Source organism: Camelus ferus, chromosome 2 (genome assembly GCF_009834535.1).
Source record: "Camelus ferus isolate YT-003-E chromosome 2, BCGSAC_Cfer_1.0, whole genome shotgun sequence".
Lineage (NCBI taxonomy): Eukaryota > Metazoa > Chordata > Mammalia > Artiodactyla > Camelidae > Camelus > Camelus ferus.
Window position 1 is genome coordinate 59,284,737 of NC_045697.1, and position 20,380 is coordinate 59,305,116.

Below are 20,380 nucleotides of genomic sequence, written 5' to 3' on the forward strand. Positions count from 1 at the left end.
CGATTTTACCCTAAATTCCAATGCAGAGAATTTGGGTAACTTGAACTGGATCACTAGAATGCTTCTTTTTCCTAAGGTACATTTTCAGACCAAAGTCGTGGGGTATTGCCTGCTTTATTTTATATCCCCTCTGTCCATCCTTTCCATACAACATGGGTCTCAGATCATTTCACATTTCACTAAGTAAAGGAAAGAGGCAAAGCAGCTTATGTCCTTTCTGTAGGAGTAGGCTTCATTTAACACTAGATTTTGCTGCATATAACGGAAAGTATAAAAATAACACTGGTTTAAATAAGGTACAATTTAAAGATTATTTAGAAATAATCTCTCTCAAAATTAAAGCCACGAGGTAGGTGATTTTCAAGGCTGATTTGTTGGTTCCGTAGCTAGCAGGGCTCCAGTTTCACTACGTTTTGCTCCACTAGCCTAGACACACAGCCTTCATTCCCGAGATTGCTGCATAGACACAGATGACTGTAGGAGCTCCCGCCCTCACATCTCCATTATAGGAGCAGGAAATGGCAAAGGAAAAAAAAAAGTCTTTAAGCAGACATCTTAGAAGTCTCACAGCTCTGATGCTTAGATATTAATTGTCAGAACTTAGCCATATTAACATACCTAGGTACTATGGAGGCAGGAAAGTTAACCTTTAACCTCTAGGCACTGCCACAATGGAAATTTCAGACTCCTCCATCTCTAAAATTCTGAATTTTTCTACTGTCCTGAAAATATTTAAGAAGTTTTGAGAATTCTATGATGTTTTGAAATCTAAATTGATGCTAACCTGAGGAACAAGATATATAGATGTGATTTTCATTGTTTCAAAAATCTTTTAAAAATCTAAGGCAAGTTGCAAACTTTGGGTACCCCATTCTTTCCATACACAGATGGAAACACTATATTTTATGGCTTAGCAGCTGACAAAAATGTTTTGGTTTTGTTTCTGCAGTTGCTGAGTGTTATTTTATGTATTGTTTTAAATGATGGTGATTTGTTTCTTTATTATCTTAGACTTCCTCCCCCAACACATATACAAAATTAACCAATATTAAATTTTGTGACAGCTACCTAAATGATATTCATTAACTGACATACCGTTTACTGTGTGTCAGCTACTGTTCTAAGGGCTCTGGATATTGGCAGCTTGTGTCCTTATAACCTCCCTGTATGATGACTGCTAATATTGTTCCTATTTTATAGGTAAAGAGATTGAGGCCAAAAATGATAAATAATCCATTCAAAGTTGTACAGGTGGTGCTGCCATTTGAACTTAGGCATACTGATTGTGGAATGTATGATAGTTGGTACCATTATGCTACAAAATCTTTAGAGATACACACTTCACTTCTAAAATACCAAACTTACTTCAAGAACATTCCGTTACTCTTCTAATTAAGCACAGCAATAATTATTTGATTATACAGATCTAGAAACTCCAGGAAGAATAGGTGAAATGTTTGGTTTTAGCTGATAATGTCAATCAGAGTTGTAAATAGAACTCAGGTTTCCTGACTTCAGACAAGTGCTAAAATAGCATGAGCCCTCTCATCTATTTGCAGACAGCAATATTCATGACATTCTTCTATAGAAAAATATATTCTGATCTTTTTAAATTAATTGTTGAGAAATGAAATGTGAATCCAAATTATTTAAGCTTGTTTTCTTTCCTTTTTATAGATTTAGCAATTTTGTGGTCACAAGAATACTGTATGTCATGAGGTAAAAAACCAAAGACTTGACAGGGGAAAATATACTTCTTTTGTTCCTTACCAAAGTATACTATTTGTGCATTTGAAAACAAATTACTGGAATTCTTATACCTAGAGCCCTCCAAAAGTGAATTATGTCTCTTTTCCAGGGAGTATTTGTATTTATTACTTGATTTACTTTACTTTATTGCTTTAATCTTTATTAAAGATTTCCTATATAAAAAGATAAAGCAATGGCAAATCTAACATTTGAAACAGATCAAAAAATCAGTTTCGAGCTTATTGAATCCTATCAAACTTAAGCATGATTCAAACACTTCAGATCTTCATAGAGACAATTATGAAATGAAAATGTTTACAAAGCATATGCAGCATGTGTTTTACAACCTTTAGATTTTGTTTCCAGGAGCTTCTGAATCATTGCTGCTGTTTATAATCTGCATCTGTTATAAAATCAAATAAAAATGATAAAAATTTGTTTATATGAATAGAATTAAAAGAAAAAAAAACAAAGAGAGTAAAAAATGTATTTGTTTTAGGAAGGAAATGAGACAACAGTCAGGTTAGGGTACCTTGAGGAAAAACCTTGATTGTAGTCCCCATAGGAAGACCCCATAGGATGGAATTACCTGGAGAATTCATGAAGGTTCAGGTTGTAAACTCAGGTTTCCTGGGTCTCTGACCAGACTTGAGGAGGCAGATGAGATAATTAGAGACATTGGAGTATATATAATTATTATACCAAATTATTGAATATACTCTTTTGGCTTAAGCCTAAGAATATTCCCTCTTCAAATTCAGATACATCTGAAAATCTCAGACAGATAGACTGGGCAGTAGGTGTTTCTAGAAATCTGTTTGTATAAGAGACAGAGAAACCTTCTAGGAGAGACTACCTCCTAAGAGATAAGGGAGTTCAGCCTCTGTTCTGATTCTGAGAAAACATGGTGTTTGTCACATAAGTTAACCGCCATCCTACTTTACATGAACTCATGTCTAAATCCTAAGTCAAGAGAACTCTGCGTAAATAATGTAAAACTCTGAGGATTGTGGCCACACTAAGTTCTCCTTGAGAGTGTGACTCCAAAAGGGAAGAGGCATTCTCTCTTGTGTAGTCAAAGATGACAGAGCTTCGGCTGCTTAAGATTGCCCTTGTACCAACACTATTGGCAGTGGGGAGCAGCAGTACTTGTCAGAAGAATCAGTTATTAATTAAAAACCGATGGCATATAGTGAGAAGACAGCAGTATTTGAGTGAGCTGGACTCTGAGAAAAAGTGGAGGTGTTCTCAGAGGGGACAGTACCTTGTAGAAGTGGTGATATAGCAGAGGCAGGAGCATTGTCTAGAAGAAGAATGATGATAGCATGCACTCAAAATAGCAACTCTGCTGTCTCATACATCCTTCTTCCTGGTGTTCTGACTTGTTTAATAACAACCGATAGTTCTCCCTTTCTCCCAAGAATTACTATTGGACAAACAAAAGTCACCTCCTCCCCCACCTCTTATTAGTAGACCTTGGCCAATGACTGTGGATCATGGGTGTTCAATTTAAATGTCAGAACTTCACTGTGGGATCAGAACAAAGCCACTCTTTAGCTGAGATTCATCCTTGCTTAGCTTTTCTTCCTGCTCTATCCTGCTTTGCTCATCCCGTTTCTTATAAAAGCACTCCCCCAAAATACCACTCGAAGAAGAATCCTCAACTCAGGCTCTGCTTCTGTGGAGCACAACCTAAGAGAGTGGTAAAGTATCTTCTTGCCTTTCAGCAGGAAAGGAGTTATTGACCCAAGTCATGACTGGAGGCAAACCCAAACAAATAACATGAATGAAATTATTCATGGGCACATGAAGACAGCTGTTGGAGCATTCCTAATATAATCGGAAAAGATTCTGCAAGAATTGGAGAAACTGCAGGTCACAACAAGAAAAAGTAAAATTTACTGCTACTATGTCTCCATTGTATACCCTGAACTAGAGTAGCCTGGGAAACGGGCTACATTACCGTAAGAAACAAGCATTCCCAGTCATGGGATTGCTTGTTATCTTCTATTCAGATTACTCTACCTCTTGTTATATGTGGGAAGTCATTGTGGTAAACCAAAGATGGCTTATTATGCATGGACTCAGGTCTAACAGAGTACACAATTTTGAGGTGTATTTCTTCTGGGCCGTGGTGAACACCAATGAGTAACATCTACTCAGTTTTGTGATTTACCTGCATAGTACTTTTAAACACCATAAACTTGAGCCTTACAGCATTGACATAATTTTCCTATCTTCTGCTATTAACTTTCTCTTAATCAAATGTTTTTCTAAATATTTTACTTGATTTCTACTTTTTGAACTTGGAAGTTACAATCCAACTTCCCTGAGATATCCCTAGTGAAACTGACTTTGTGGGGTTTTCTGTTTGTTTTTATGTTCCTAAACACATCAGTCACATATGAACAGATAGTTTTAGGTTTATTTCCTCCAAAGCTACTAACATTTGTTTTGTATGGATTTTATTGGTTGAAATCTTAGAGGAATTTAATTCCTTCAATTGTAAGTTTTAAGTTCACATCTCATTCTTTTCTCCCCTTCTCAAAATCTACTTTCAAGAACTGGGCAGAGCTGAAGTAAAATAAAGAAATGGCCTGAATATCAATCACTAGTAAAATACCAGTACATTTTTATCTTAGAAGAAGGCTGATCACAAGGATTTTCAGGGCTGTTAGTCTATCTTCATGCTTTCAGCCTGGTACTAAACCTAACATTTGAGAGCGGGGAATTTAATCTCTTTTTAGTTTATCTTTAAACTGAAAATGATTCTTTTATATTTCAGGATTAATCTAGAAGCTAAAGATATCACAATTCTCTCAAAAATCACTATCATTTCATAACTATCTAACAATCAGGAGATCCTTAACACCTAAAACAGCTTGAATAAACTTCTATTTATCAGATAGTTGATGCCTGTCAGTTAGGACTCATAGATGGCCTGATGTACCCCTATCAGTCATTTCTGAAACTAGACATTTCTTTTACTCATAAATACTGCCAGATTTGCCTGTCAAAGTCACTATGGCTCCATCACTAGAGATTTGTTTGTTTGGCTTAGGGCTTTGCTTCTCTGTGATTCGATTTAACAGGCTGGATGTTAGGCATCTAGGCTGAATTGGCTGGCATCCTTATCTGGGACTGTTTTTGCACAGGGGAAAAATGGTATTTTTCCTTTTGGCCCCATTCTTCTTTCTTCCTAAGACTTTAAATCAGAACAAATAAGATAAGAGTAAGATTCCTAAGGACAATTTTCCCTATCTACCACATAAGACTAGTCCTGTATTTTCCAGCTGTGATCTGTGGAGATGTTAATAAATGATACGGTTTTCTTTGAATTTACTCTATAGCACAGCAAAGAATTACAGTGCAATTAGAAGTATTGAGAAATGTTACGGGAAAAAACTTGTTTTTTTCTTTAGACTTTCAACTGTTTTTCGAACTTAAATGACCAATAAATAATTTTGATAGTACATTGTTTAACCTCTTGCAAGCCACCGATATTGGGGCTACTAGTTTGAAAATACCAGTTTAGTATAAAATCAGGGCATTTATATTCCAAATCAAGGTGACAGCCTGTCTCTCTAATGTATGCACCTCTGCAGTCCCTCTGATCCACAGACATGTGAATTATATGTACAGGGTCCTCACGTAATGCCTTCCAACATGAAGTATGATCACTGTGGGTTTCTGTATTAATTAAAAAATACTTTTATTATAAAATAAATATATATTCAGTATTTACAACATAGAATTAAGGCTAGTTATATAGGTTGATGTATAGAATTAAGATTAACTTATATTAGTTAAAGTCTGTAGTTACAAATTCCAGAAATGCAACTCAAACTGGTGATTTGCAATTTAAATCAAACTGGTGAGTGATTATCAGGTGATAAAATTGGAAGATCATAAAACCAAAGAAAGAACTTCGGGACTGAAAACAGATCTGGGGAGTGTCAGACTCCAGAACCAGAGGCCTGGCACGTTGGCTCCCTCCAGCTTCCTCTCGTTTGGGATTGCCTTTGCTTGGCTTCATTTTCCCTTACGTCAGACAGCTTTTTCCCAAATAAAGTGAAAGGCAATGGTTCCCAGTAGCCACCAATTTATGTTCTTCAAACTTTATGACCTGAAGTGAAAGGATGATTTATTCTTGCTTTAAATTAAAAACTCAGGGCAGAAATCTGTTTAGACTACATTAGATCATATAACAGGCGTGGACCAATCACTGTGGATGGTGGAATTGACAGAAAGAATCTAGAGCTGGATCATATGCTTACCTTTTAAACCTGGATGATGGGTTATTGAATATCTCTGAATTGAAGGAGTGGCTTCCAAAAGAAAAGGTTGGGAGAAGGGAGGGAGGAGGGGTTCCAGAACAGGCAAAAATAAAAATATTCACTACATTTCGTCTTTGATAGACACATCTACACCCTTTTACCAATACTTAAACTTGCAAAAATGCCCATACTGAGATAAGGCAATTAGTTCATGTGTGACTGAAAGCATGTTTATTCTCCTCCATTAGAACACCACCTGAAATCTTGTTCAGTTACTGCATTTAAATCTCTGGATTGTGGTTCAGTTCCCTCAATCAGGTCTGAGTGTACCACTTCATGATCTGGCCACTTTGGGGCTAAAATATTTAAAAAAAAATCACCTCCACATATGCATTTTAAAATAAAAACAAGAAGACAAAACAAACACAGTAAGACCTCTTTTTAAAAAAACAGGGAAAATGAAAAACAACATGCAGCAATCAGAGCACCAGGGTACAGATTGTATTCTACTAGGTAATGGTCTCTAAATTATTTTCCACTTGGCTCAACAATGAGTCTACAAGGAAGCAGCCATATTTCCTACACATGAGAATGGATGGAGCCTCCTTCTCCCAGTGTTCTCCATGATCACTTTTCAAGGGGCTATGGGAGGATTTTTGTCTGTGGATGATACTACCTTAGGAAGTTCTCTTCCTATTTACATGAGTTTAGGAAATCTTGAAACGGCTTCAGGGATTAAGTAATCATAGGCTTCTGATAGCCAGCCAGGTCTGGGTGGCAAACACTGTCTCTTAAATCAGTGGGATGCCAGGCAATTTGATTCCACTCCCCCCCCCCCCCCCATTTACACTCACTTCCTCATGTATTTTCATGGATTTAAATATAGCCCCTATGTTTCCCTTGAGCATCAGAATTGCATTTCCATCTCTTCCTTGGAGCCTCCATGGAGGAAGTTCAAATTTAACGAGGCCGGACTGGTAGTTCTTCTCATAGTCTTTATCTGGCCCTGTAATTCACCTATTTTCTTGGGCAAAACACTCTCGTAAATCATATACACAAACCCAAGTTTATTCAGAATCTGACTAATTATCACCATTTCTACCGTCATCTCAATTTAAGCCAGTATAATCCCCTGCCTGGACAACAGACTTCATGTGCAAAAGCTTCCTAACTAGCCTGCCACCTCTACTTCTGTCCTAGGACTGTAAGTTCACTACATAACAACCAGAGTAGATTTTATTTTGAAGTTTTATGTCAGGTCAAGTAAACGCCTCTGCCCGAACAATCTTGTCTTCTCATTATTTAAAAATAAAATTTAAAATCCTGACCATACCCTGTAAGGTCTGGGCCACAACCGTCTCTGAAACCTCATTCTCTGATGAGCTCTACCTTGCTCAGTCCGTTCTAACCACACTGTTTTTTTGCCGTTTGGTGAACACTTCAAGCTCATAATGCCCCGGGGCTTTTGTACTGCTGTTCCCTCTGGTTCTATTTTTCTGACCTCAGGTATAAACATGATTTTCCTCATTTCTTTCAAGTTGCTTCTCAAATGTCATTTCTCATAATTTTTTTTCTTCATAGTGCTTATATTTACCTATTATATATTATTTGTGTATTTTCTGTCACCCCACTAAAATGCTCGAATGTGGTCTCTCACTAAGAGGCATGTTCTGTTTTGCTGTTTGCTGTTTTTTAGAATGGTGTCTAGAAATTATCTATATATATACACACATATAATTGTATATATTATAGCATGTAATATGTTAAATATATATAATTATATATCATATATAATGTGTGCATAATTATTTTTATAGCTAGTAACCAGTGCCTAACTAATAATCATTTGATGTTGAGCTGCCTTTTTGGTTTTTGTTTCTTAGCAACGAGCTAACAGGGGCTCTGTCTTTACTCTTGTGTCTAAGTCTAACAATAAGTGTCAGGCACTGTTTTAAGTTTATGAACAATGCCTTCACTCATTCTTCCTTCTCAGCAGCCCTATGGGGTAAGTAAAGTAGTATTATCCCCATCTTGGAGAAGGAAAGTGAGGCATAAAAGGGTTCACTCATTTCCCCGTTTTGCGCAGCTAATAAGAGGCAGAGCCAGAATTCATCTGAGGCAGTTTGGCTCCTGAGTCTGTGTGTGCGACCACGCTCATGATACTTTGTCCTGCTCAGGCCCTGGCTTCTTCCACAGAGCAATGAGCAACACTGGGCCGAGAGGGAGAGTCAAGGGAAGCAGCATCCCGGAATGTTCTCTCAGGGCTTTGTCAGGTGGCATGTGCAGCTGGCTCGGCTGGGGCTTCAGACTTTCTCACTTTCCTGGCACCACCGAGGTCCCAGTCCTCACTTCTTTTTGGATTCCTACTCCCTAGTCCTTGCTCAGTTGCTGAAATTTAAAATGATATAGAGAACCATGCTATTATAATGATCCAAAGTCATGACTGACCTTCAGCAGTTTTGTGCTGTAGACCATAAGCAGACAATGTCATTTGTGCGAAAATTGCGTTCTGTTTCCTTTACTGCTTTCAGTTTGGGTCACCTCAGTTTTGGTTCTCAATTCTGTTTGTACATTTGAGTCACCCAGGGAGCTTTTAAAAATACTTGGCCCAACCACATAACAATTAAATAAAAATCTCTGAGGATGGAGCCAACCCTATTTTTAAAATTCTCTTGGTAATTCTAACAAGCAACTAGGGTTGAGAACTTTTGCCTTATATCAGTGGTTCTCAAACTTTACCACGTGGCAGGATCACCAAGAGGGCTGACTGAACACAGATTACTGATTCAGCATGTCTGGGGTGAGGCTGGAGAATTTCCTTTCCCAACAAGCTCCCACGTGAGGCTAATATTGCTGGTTTGAGACTGCAGTTTGAGAATAATTGCCTTAGACTGAAGGTGGTCCTTCTTTGCAGTACCTCACTGAAGTTTTAGAGGAGCCAGCCTTTTCTGATACTCTGATATTTCCTACCAATTCTCCTAAATTTCTAGCCTCCACAGGACCAGAATCTAAATACCAGTATTTAACAGATATATTGTAACAGATATATTTTAACAGATATATTTTAACCGTTTGCTGGAGGGAGTCATATCACAACCTCCTAAGTTAGTTGATTTTTGTTTTGTGTCTCCAAATTTTTATTATTACCAGTAGTGTCCAGTGAGCATCTTTGAACATAAACCTTATCAGCCTGTGCAGGTGGTCTGCATTCTCCAATAGGAAAGCCATCACTCTCATGTGGCTTTTTACATTTAAATTCTTTTTCTCTGTCACGTTAGCCGCATTTCAAGGGCTTAACAGCACACATGGCTAGTGTCTACCATATTAGACTGTGCAGCAGAATATTTCCATTATTACAGAAAGTTCTATTTGATAGTGCTGGTTAGATGTTTGTCAGACGTGTTTCCTTTACCTAAGCAGGCAGCTAAATACCTTTTCCCATCCCTTACGTTGAAGCCTGGCCATGTTAGTAGGTATTGTCCGTGGAGTTTGAAGAAATGGTATGTCTCTTCTGGGCTAAGCATGGAAGAAATCTGTGTCCCTGAATGATTTCATGGAACAGAGAGGGTGGGCCCCCTTCTTCAAGCCAAGGTGAATTGTGACATGAGTGAGAAATAAATCTTGATTGTGTCAATCCATTGAAATGCTGAGGTGTTTAGTTACAATATTTAGCCTAATCTGTTTAGTTCATTGCCCTAAAAAATGTTAGTAATTGTGACATAGCATTCTTAAGTACCAATACTTTTTTTTTCCAAATACTACAAGCATTAATCCATTTTATTGTTATTTATTATTGTAGAGTAGATAATTGAATGCAGTTTTATTTGATGTAGGTAAGCCTTTTCTCTTGATATTTGCAGAAATGTTCTTCATTCATTAAAATACTTATTTTTTATGTATGTATACATTTATTTTTATTTTTTCTTTGTCCTTGGTGAACCCTTTAAATATTCAGGCTAATGTTCATTTTCAGCTTAAGAATGTTTCTGTTATTTATTATTTTGGATCTGGTGCTTTATACTATCATGAATTGTTTAAGTCCTTTTTTTCCCCCGTAGATTAAGTTTCCTGGATCTAGCTCCTTTTTCTTTCATCCTTGTTTGTCAGTCTGCTCAAGCTGCCATGACAAAATACCACAGGCTGGGTGCCTTAAACAACAGAAACTTTTTTCACAGTTCTGGAGGCTGGTCCACGGTTAAGGCTCTGGCAGATTTGGTTTCCGGTTGAGTCTCCCTTCTTGGCTTGCAGATGGCAGCTTCCTAGTTATGTGTTCACATGATCTTTCTCTGGTGCATGGATGTAGGGAAAGAGATACAGAAAGAGAGCTCTCTCATTTGTCTTCTTATAGGGACACTCATCTGAAGGGATCAGGGTCCCACGCTTAAGGCCTCCTTTAACCTTAATTCCTTCCATCTCCAAATACAGCCACACTGCGTGTTACGACTACGACATAGGAATGGGAGATGCAAGTGTTCATTCGGTCTGTAAAAATAATTTTTAAAATTTCTTTATGAACCTCAGAATTGTGGGTAAATTCTAATAGTCTTCGTTTTTACTAATATATTTTCTTTAGTTGTTAACTTGTTTTTCAAAGCCTACATTATATTTGAAATTTTGATCTTGTGTTTTTATGTTGTTGCAGATTTTCCAGATCTCATATTGTTTTCCTTTTCTCATGATTAGTTGCTCTGATAGCAAAGATGTGTTTTGATTCTGATGATACAAAAATTCAGTGAAGTTTATTTGCTGTTTTAGGTGCTAGAACACCAAATCCAGTGAGCAAAAAAGGGACTCATTGAAAGGATCATGGGATAACTTAGGAAACAGAAAGGCAAACTAAACCATGAAGCATTAAAAAAATTCAAGAATTTTATCATGTAGAAAGGTCATCAAATATCTCAACTCCAACTGTGTTCATTCTCCACATGATTCTGCCCAAAATTAAAATTACCTAGAGATAAAATCTCATTAACCTCATGAGGTCATATTTTCTCTTTTATGAGAAATTTTGAGGATAAACTGTGTTATATCCAGTTAAACAGACAAAAATGATCATTGTTAAGGGGGAAATTGAAATGTTTTTCAGTTACACTTTTCTATAGCATATTTTCAATTTTCCAAAGATGACAGATATTTTTCTAATAGTATAATTTCTTGTAGGAAATGTATTACACAGGAAAGATTTAAAAATTTTTTTTTGGATTGACTTTTTCTTCTTCCTTGTGGTATCATTTCATTATTTTTAGTGTGGTGAGGTGGTTTATTGTTTATTTTGAGAAGAAATCAAAGTCCTCACCTGTCTTAGAGAATACTATTGTGTTACATTTTTAGGGCCTTTTTTTTCCCAGTTATTGAGCTATTATTGACATATGCCATATGCCAGTTTAAAATATACAGTGGGATGATTTGGTATAAGTATATATTGTGAAATGATTATCATAATAAGGTTAGTTAACTTTTCCATCCCCTCAATTAACTTATTTTTATGGTGTTTATATTTAAGATTTATTCTTCTAGCAACTTTAAAGTATATAATACCATGCTGTTAGTTATAGTCACCATGCTTTCATGAGATACACAGAACTTACTCATCTTAAAGCTGCAGTTTGTTCCCTTTAATTAACTTCCCCCCATTTCTCCCACTCCCAGCTTCTGGCAACCATCATTCTACTCTCTATGAGTTCGACTTTATTAGATTCCACATACAAGTGAGAGAATGCAACATTTGTCTTTCTCTGTCTGACTTATTTCACTTAGTGTAACACCTTCAAAATCTATCCATATTGTCTCAAGCAGCAGGATTTTCTTCATTTTTATGACTGAATAATATTCCTTTGTGTGTATACACATGTATATGCATGAAAATATAATATAAATTATATATGTACTGTATTATATATAAAATATATGTGTATATATATGTTACATTCCTGTATCCATTCTTTCATGCATGGACACTTAGTTTCCATATCTTGGCAATTATGAATAATATAGCAATGAATGTGGACTTGCAGATATCTATTCAAGGTAGTAAATTTATCATCTTTTGAAATATCCAGAAGTGGGATTGCTGGATCATATGGTAGTTATGTTTTCAATTCTTTGAGGAATCTTCATACTGTTTTCCATAGTTGCTACACCAATTTATATCTGTTAGCAGCATACAAATTACCTTTTCTCCACACTTTTGTGGATACTTGTTCTCTCTTGTCTTTTTGATAATAGCCTTTCTAACGGGATATCTCATTGTGGTTTTGATTGTTATTTCTTAGCACTTTTTCATGTATTTGTTGGCTATCTGTATGTCTTCTTTGGAAAAATGTCTGTTCAAGGCATACATCCATATTTTATTTTATTTCTTAATTTTTTTTAAATTTAAGCATAATCAGTTTTCAATGTTTTGTCAGTTTCTGGTGTACAGCGTAATGTTTCAGTCATACATACATATACTTGTTTCCATATTCTTTTTCATTATCGGTTACTACAAGATATTGAATACAATTCCCTGTGCCATACAGTATAAACTTGTTGTTTATCTATTTTATATATAGTAGTTAGTATCTACAAGTCTTGAACTCCCAATTTATCCCTTCCCATACCCTTCACCCTCAGTAACTATGTTTGTTTTCTATGTCTGTGAGTCTTTTCCTGTGTTGTAAATAAGTTCATTTGTGTCTTTCTTTTAGATTCCTCGTATAAGTGATATCGTATGGTATTTTTCTTTCTCTTTCTGGCTTACTTTGCTTAATATGATAATCTCCGAGTCTATCCATGTTGCTGCAAATGGCATTAGTTCATTCTTTTTTATGGCTGAGTAGTATTCCATTGCATAAATATACCACAGCTTCTTTATCTAGTCATCTGTCAATGGACATTTAGGTTGCTTCCATATCTTGGCTATTGTAAATAGTGCTGCTCTGAACATTGGGGTGCATGTATCTTTTCAAATTAGAGTTCCCTTCAGATATATGCTTAGGAGTGGGATTGCTGGATCATATGGTAAATCTACTTTTAGTTTTTTATCTATTCTTTATACAACTAATATTTTTAGTTTTTAAAGGAATCTCCATACTATTGTCCATAGTGGCTGCACCAAAGTACATTCCCACCAACAGTATAGGAGGGTTCCCTTTTCTCCACACCCACTCCAGCATTTATCATTTGTGGACTTTATAATGATGGCCATTCTGACTGGTGTGAGGTAATACCTCATTGTAGTATTGATTTGCATTTCTCTGATAACTAGCAAACTGAGCATTTTTTCATGTGTGTATTGGCCATTTGTATATCTTCATTGGAGAACTGCTTATTTAGGTCTTCTGCCCATTTTTGGATTGGTTTGTTTGGTTTTTTGTTATTGAGTTGTATGAGCTGTTTGTATATTCTGGAAATTATGCCCTTGTCAATCAAATTTTTGTGTTTTGCTATTGAGTTGTATAAGTTTCATATGTATTTTGAATATTAACCCCTCTCAGATATTTGGTTTACAAATATTTTCTCCTATTCTGTAGGTTTCCTTTTCATTTTGCTGACTGCTTCTTTTACTATGCAGAAGTTTTGTCATTTGAGGTAGTCTGAGGGCCTTCTTTATGTGTTTCCTGTGTGCACATCTCTTTCAGAAAGGTGTGGATGATCAGTTGGTCCCCTATGGCTCCTAGTCTGAGTCAATCTGCATTATATAATTTAGAAACACTTTGACAATTTTAGGACATGGATAGTACATTTTTCATTTCCAAGGTCAATACATATTTCCCCCATTTTCGTATTTTGAAGGCCATTTGCATTGATACCTAGAAGGGGAGATTTAAATATTGAGATTCCAGTATCAACCAACACAGGATTTTTCAAATCTCTTTTAAATGAAAGTTGCCAAACATAACATATATTTTAAACATTTTAAAACTTAACCTCACATAATATATTAGTGAGAATGAAAAAAAATCACAGTATATATTTCTCTCTGAGGGGTAACACTCAAGGCATTTATCAATCATTGACACAGTATTAGGCAATAGACCATCGGATATATAACAGGGAATATAAATTATGTGTGGTAACAATGTCAATAGGATAAGTTGTGGAAGCAAAACTCAATTAAGGGCTATTGCTAAGAACGGCAGACTTGGAAATGAGAGCCTTCGAGTAGTCATTTAGTTACCATGTAGAACAATCTGATTTTTCCTTTGAGAACTTTTTGTTGTAGATGGACATGGAAATCATGTGCTAGCCTATAGATGTGCTTAGTAAGAAAAACAGTGAAAAGAGAGGAAAAAACTTCAATATACATTTGTTTCCATATGCAATGGATGCACGTATCTGTATTTGCATGCATATATCACCTATGAATATGGATATGTTGTATATGCACATGAATTTATAAGGGAATGAATATATGCATAGCCAGATGAAACTAATAACAGGTTTACTGTGAATGAGGTTATTAGCATGATGAGACTGGATATAGCACAACAGCATGTCCAGCTCCAGGTGGTGCCATTCATGAGTAGTTTTATATCACACACCTATGTAGCCAGAGGTTGCAGCCTAGCCTGGGAGGAAATTTTTTCACTGTTTATATTTTCATATATTTTAATTCTTTGAACTACGTAAATATATTAACTATTGAAAGTAGTAAGTGAAAAAGTAAATTGAATCTCTTCAGGAGAAAAAGTATGTGACTTTGAAAACAAATTAAAATTGCATGAGACTTTTATATCTGCCTGATACCACAACAAACATTTTTCATCAAAAGAACTATTTCTTTTAGGAAAAAAACCTCCTCTTTATAACTTTTGCTTTTTCTTATTTTCTCTAACTTTTATTCCATAACAGTGTAAGTCAAACAGCATTTTTTGTGATTACTTCAATATGTGCATCAAAATTTTTCGTGGCAAAATAGTAGAAATTACTAAACTATTTAACTAAAAGAAATATAAAATTCATTTTTTTCAATAAACTGCAGTTTTATTTTATAAAGCAAATTTCATAATCTTTTTTTTTTCCCCTCAAGCATTTGACTGGATTGTTGGGTTTCCTAGAGCAAGGACATGAGGCATTAAAACCAGATGCTTCTCATGAGCAATCATTTCTCTCTAAAGACAAGCTGAACTATCTTGAAATTTGAATTGATCAATTTATTTTCCATTTTAAACAAATTTCAACCTCAATTTTAATCCCAGCAGTCATGTGTTCAGTGGATACTAAATCCAGAAATATCAGAACCAAATTACTTAAACATTGCTCGGGAAAGCCCATTGTGCCCTAATTTCACTCAAATTGCAAAATAAATATGTCATTTAGGAAAAGTTAGGCTGTGCTGTGATAACACACAATCTGAAATTCTTAGTGGTCTGAAATAACTAAGCCTTATTTCTTGGTTATGCTTCTTGTCCATTTCTGGACAGCTAGGAACTACCATCCAAATCTTCCTTTCTCCAAGCTAGGGTTTTTTAATGGTGGCACTGTTGACATTTTTGCCTGGCCAACTTTTTGTTGCCTGAGGGTGGGAGAGGTCTGGGTTGTCTTGTGAGTGCTTGTAAAATATTTAATGCAGACCTAATTTTTACTCACTAGATGTAGGTAACATCCTTTACAGTTGGGCCAACCAAAAATGTCTCCAGACCTTGCCAAACATCCCCTATGGTGGCACAAGTAATACTTGGGAACCACTGCTCTCCAGAACGTGTCTGTCAGGACAGAGGGAGATAACGCATGGAGACCTGCATGTTGGCTCTTTAAGCATCTGCCTGGGAATGAGTCACACCACTTCTGTTTAAGTTTGGTTGGCCAAAAGATGGCCATATTTAGCTTCCTGGAGAGAGGGAAGTACAATCCTACCAAGTTCTCATGAGGAGAAAAAAAAAAAAATTAGGATGCCAGCACTGATTATCGGAGTTCTGTTGTATGTTTTGATAAGGAAATGAGTATCTTTGCTTTTCCCCATAAGTTGTATATTTTCAGCAATGGATCATTGACTTTCACAAGTTTGTTTTTTTTGTTTTGTTTGTTTGTTTTGCGGGGAAGTAATTAGGTTTATTTCTTTTTAGAGGAAGTACTGGGGATTGAACCTAGGACCTCCTGCATGCTAAGTATGCAGTCTACCACTTGAGCTATACCTTCCCTCCTAGACTTTAGTCATTAACAGTTTCATATATATGTGTATATGCAATAGAGCAACTATTTCCCATATCTTTGGGGTATATTAGAAAATAATTACTAAAAAACTAGTGATGATACACTAGTTTATAAAAGTTATAAAGGAATACCATATTATCCTCAGCACATTTTGTGTTGAATGTTTACCATACAAGGAACTGCCCTAAGGCCTTAGGTTCACAAAAGGTAAAAGGGAAAGAACAAACATTTTTTTGGCATTATGAAAGATGATTTTTATGTATATCATATTTAATTCCCCAAAAGTGTTTTGAAGGAGGTATCATTACACGCCTTATATCATTGAACAATCTGAGCATCAGAGAATTTGAGTTGTGACCACATTTATTGAGTTAGTAAGAAACAGACTGAATTCAAATTCTGGAGCCCTCTGTCCAACTCTGTGCTCTCTTTATTATATTATATCTTGACCTGGTAGCAATCCTTCAGGACCAGGTAGATCACGGAGAGTTTGACATACTAGTGACTCCTTTGCACGCGTCATTTTCAGAGACTGATTTGTCCACTCTGATTGACCTGAGAGCCTCTTTGGAGGACAGTTTGGTAGTTCGTGAAAAAAATTAAACATAAAGTTACTGTATGACTCAACCATTCCACCCCTAGTTATATGCTCAAGAGAACTGAGAACAGATCCACACTGAATGTGTCCATACTGATAGTCATACCAGTGTGATTCATGACAGTCAAAAAGTGGAAACAATTCAAATGTTTATCAACTAATTTATGGATAAACAAAATGTGGTGTATATATATGGTGGAATTTTATTTATTATTTAGCCATAAAAAGAATTTAATCATTTTTTCCTGTCATGTTTTCATTTTATTGGACATGGATTTAAAAAACTTGGGAAAAGGTCTAAATTTTTCCTTTACTTTCTTTTACTGACATTTGGAAATGTTCTTGTACAGATGTGTATCAGTTAGGGCTCTTTGGTTGCTAATAGTTGAAACTGACTCATCTAATTTAAGTAAAAGAGTAGTTTGTTGAAAATACATAGTGAAGCTCACACAATTGACAGGAAAAATCTGAGCAGCCAAATTTTGAAAAGGAGAGAAACTAGGGCAGCTTCAAGTATCAGAAAAATCTCCCATTCTTTTCTTCAAGGAGGTTCAAAAAAAACTGGTTTTTTTAAACCCCCAAATAAAAGGTCTCACACATTACTGAGCCTACCTAGTTGTACAGAAACATAGAAACAAAGAGGAAAATCATTATTTTACCACTAAAACAAGTCCAACTGTCCAGATAGTGGTGACCTTTTAGCTGGTTAAGGTGAGATGCTAGTGACCTTGATACAACATCAACATGTGGGCCATCTCATATGCAGTTCCTTATAGACACAACTTGGTTCTTCTCCAGCATCTCCTCTTGTCACTGTAGTGATTTTGTTACTAGTCTTCATCTGAATCCACTGGGGAATGGGATTGTTCTGCTTTTGTTTTGTCCAGCAATCTCTTGATCCTGAAAGTCTTGAGAGAAGACATGGTGAAGAATGGAATCAACCACATACACCTTGATGAAGGAAAGAAGGGGCAACTTCAGCTGTTTTTTAACTTATGTCATTCTGCTCAAGACACAAACACTCAGGAGAGATTCTGACTGATCTAGTTTAGGTCATATGACAGTCTTTGGCCAAGGGAGTTTGACTGTCCTACCTAAATTGCATGAAAGAAGGTGGGGTAGTTTCTCAAAAGACATTCAGGGAGCTCTACCCCAGGAAGGTGTCAGGTGACAAAATTGCCTCTGAACTGGCATCATTCCATGTACATGTTATATCATTTCCAAGCTCACCAAACACCAGCAGAAACCACTAATAAGAAGTCATCAGAAAAGGTGCAGTTTCACCAGATGGGGAAATAAATTATATCTCTTAATTTCACTTTAGTTTATTAACTGTCCACAATTGGACAGGAAACTTACCATTCTCTAAAATTTAGGGAAGTGTGGAGCAGACAATTTTAGTGTAATTGGTTCAGATGGGAGAGAGTCCTCCTCTGGGTTATAAAAAATAAAACAAAATAAAGCAAAGCATATTGCTTAGAGCACTAAAGCAATATAGTAATTGCTTAAAAAAGGTATTTTGCAACCATTTAGCTCATATATAATTTGGTATACTATTACTGTTTACCCACATACACAGGGAATTTTGCTCTGCTACCAGGTAGTGACACTGCTTCATTAAAGCGGCAGGAGCCAAGACATTCTTACTTTGTCATTTTTTTCTTTAATGATATTGCAAAAATGATCATGTTTTTAGAGCTCATGAGTTCATAGATAATAGGCTATTACTTTTAAAAATTCATGTATGTTCTGATGGAGACCAGGACTTTTTGGATGTAAAAAAATTCAAATATTATAATTATTTTTGCATATCTTGCTTTTATCCATGCACTTAATTTATCCTTATCTACATTTTCATTGTTTTCTTAACAGTTATTCAGAAAACTCTAGGAAATGACTATTTCCTAAAGTACACATATTAGCAGTGCTGAGAATTGGTAAAATTTACTTTATAGGGTCCACAATTTATTATATATTTTCTTTTATAGTTTATTTCTTCATGAAAGCTTCTTGAGGACAGCAAAAATTTATATAATTCTCTAATATCTAAAAGCATTTTAAATGATAATAGTTATAAATAACTATGTGAAATGTCTTATATATTCATCCTATGAGGTAGGCAATATTGTCACCTCTGGTTATAGATGAGGAATTTGGGGCTTAGAAAGGCTGCTTATATTACACATGCATAGAAGTGTAAATTTCAAATATAGGAAGTTTGACTCCAGGGCCTTAATGTTTTTTAAATTATAAAGACTTCTGCTTTAACTTGATCCTAAACATATATTAGATACTTCATAAGTACCTGTTGAGTTGAATGGAATGACTTTATATCCTCATCAATTAGAATATTTGTTAACTCAACAATTTCCATCACTCTGGATAAAGAAGAATTGCAAGCTCTGTGGATTCCTTTAATGATAAAACGTGCTTATTTATCTACATCAGTCAATATTCTGTTAAAAGGAAAGTTCCCTTTCATGAGAAGAGCAGGAGCCAGTAGCAATGGTATTTCAGTAATATTTTAGAAGGAAGCATTTATCACTGAAAAAATGAATACTTTCTCATTAGGAACTGCAGAAACCATACCATATTCCCTAGACACAGCAGGTGGTTCCCAGAGACACTGACAGTCAGTAAGCTTCAAGAAGAGCAAATAGCAGCCAGTCTCCCAAGTCTGAGTGTCTCTCAGCAATGGAAATGGAAGCAGTTACTTCAAGTACATATGGGGTAAAACAAAATCCAGTACTTACCAGTTTTCCAGGCTCCTGGGTCTTCACCTGCGACAATGAAAAACAAACACCATTCACAAATGAGTGTGAAGAAAGAGCAGCAGTGAAACTGAAGAGGAGGTGAAAAAATGAATTGTTTTGGGAGAGTGAATGTGAGGTGAACACAGGTCCTTGGAGTGATGTGCTTTGAAAGAAGTATTTGAAACCATGTTCACAGGTTAAAAAAGAAATACCAGTAACCAAATAGAAAGTCCACTAATAGTAGGATACAAATGTAAAGTTTTATATTATCTCTTATTAAATGACCTCATGTTATTTTCTGTTATACTTACAGACGAAATGTTTTGCCATCAAAGGAGCATCACACATTGACAGCTTGCACTGTATTTCCTAGACTCTACTTTTGAAGTAGTGTGCTGGAGTTAGGATGCATTATGTTTCCCAATGTCTCCCTAGCGTTAACTAAATCTGCATTTCTTGCTATTGTTCCATTTGTAGATATTTCAGGCATCAAACATAGCTTCTAGAATCCTAAATTGGATTAAATTTAACTATATACCATTTGAGAAGTTTCTTTTAAACATTGTAATTCATGTTAATTGAGGTTGTTTAAAGATGGCAGGGTCGGTTAAGGAGAAAGAAACCATACCAGTAATTTGAAAAGCATTAATAAGTTATGAAGTGGGACTAACTGCTAAGAGGGAGTAAAGAGAACCCTAGAGAATATTGGGATAGTATATTTAGGTTTGAGGGAGTATAATTAAGGAAGGAATAAACTTGAAAGAGATACAGTACACAATAGGGCTGAGACGCAGTCTTTACAGGGAGTATGCAGCTGTGGAACACTGGATGAAGGAGGTTTGCTGAGGTGTCACAGACTATGGCTGGTG

The 20,380-nt window shown here is 35.8% G+C and overlaps 1 long non-coding RNA gene across 1 annotated transcript; it reads right to left on the minus strand.

Annotated features, from left to right (window-relative positions):
• Window positions 1-4,420: 4,420 nt before the first annotated feature.
• Window positions 4,421-9,998, minus strand: LOC116657445. The gene is made up of 3 exons (XR_004312518.1): window positions 9,933-9,998; window positions 7,216-7,222; window positions 4,421-4,432 (listed from the first exon to the last, which is right to left on the minus strand). It is a non-coding gene; the product is annotated as an uncharacterized LOC116657445 (long non-coding RNA).
• Between the last annotated feature and the right edge of the window lie 10,382 nt (window positions 9,999-20,380).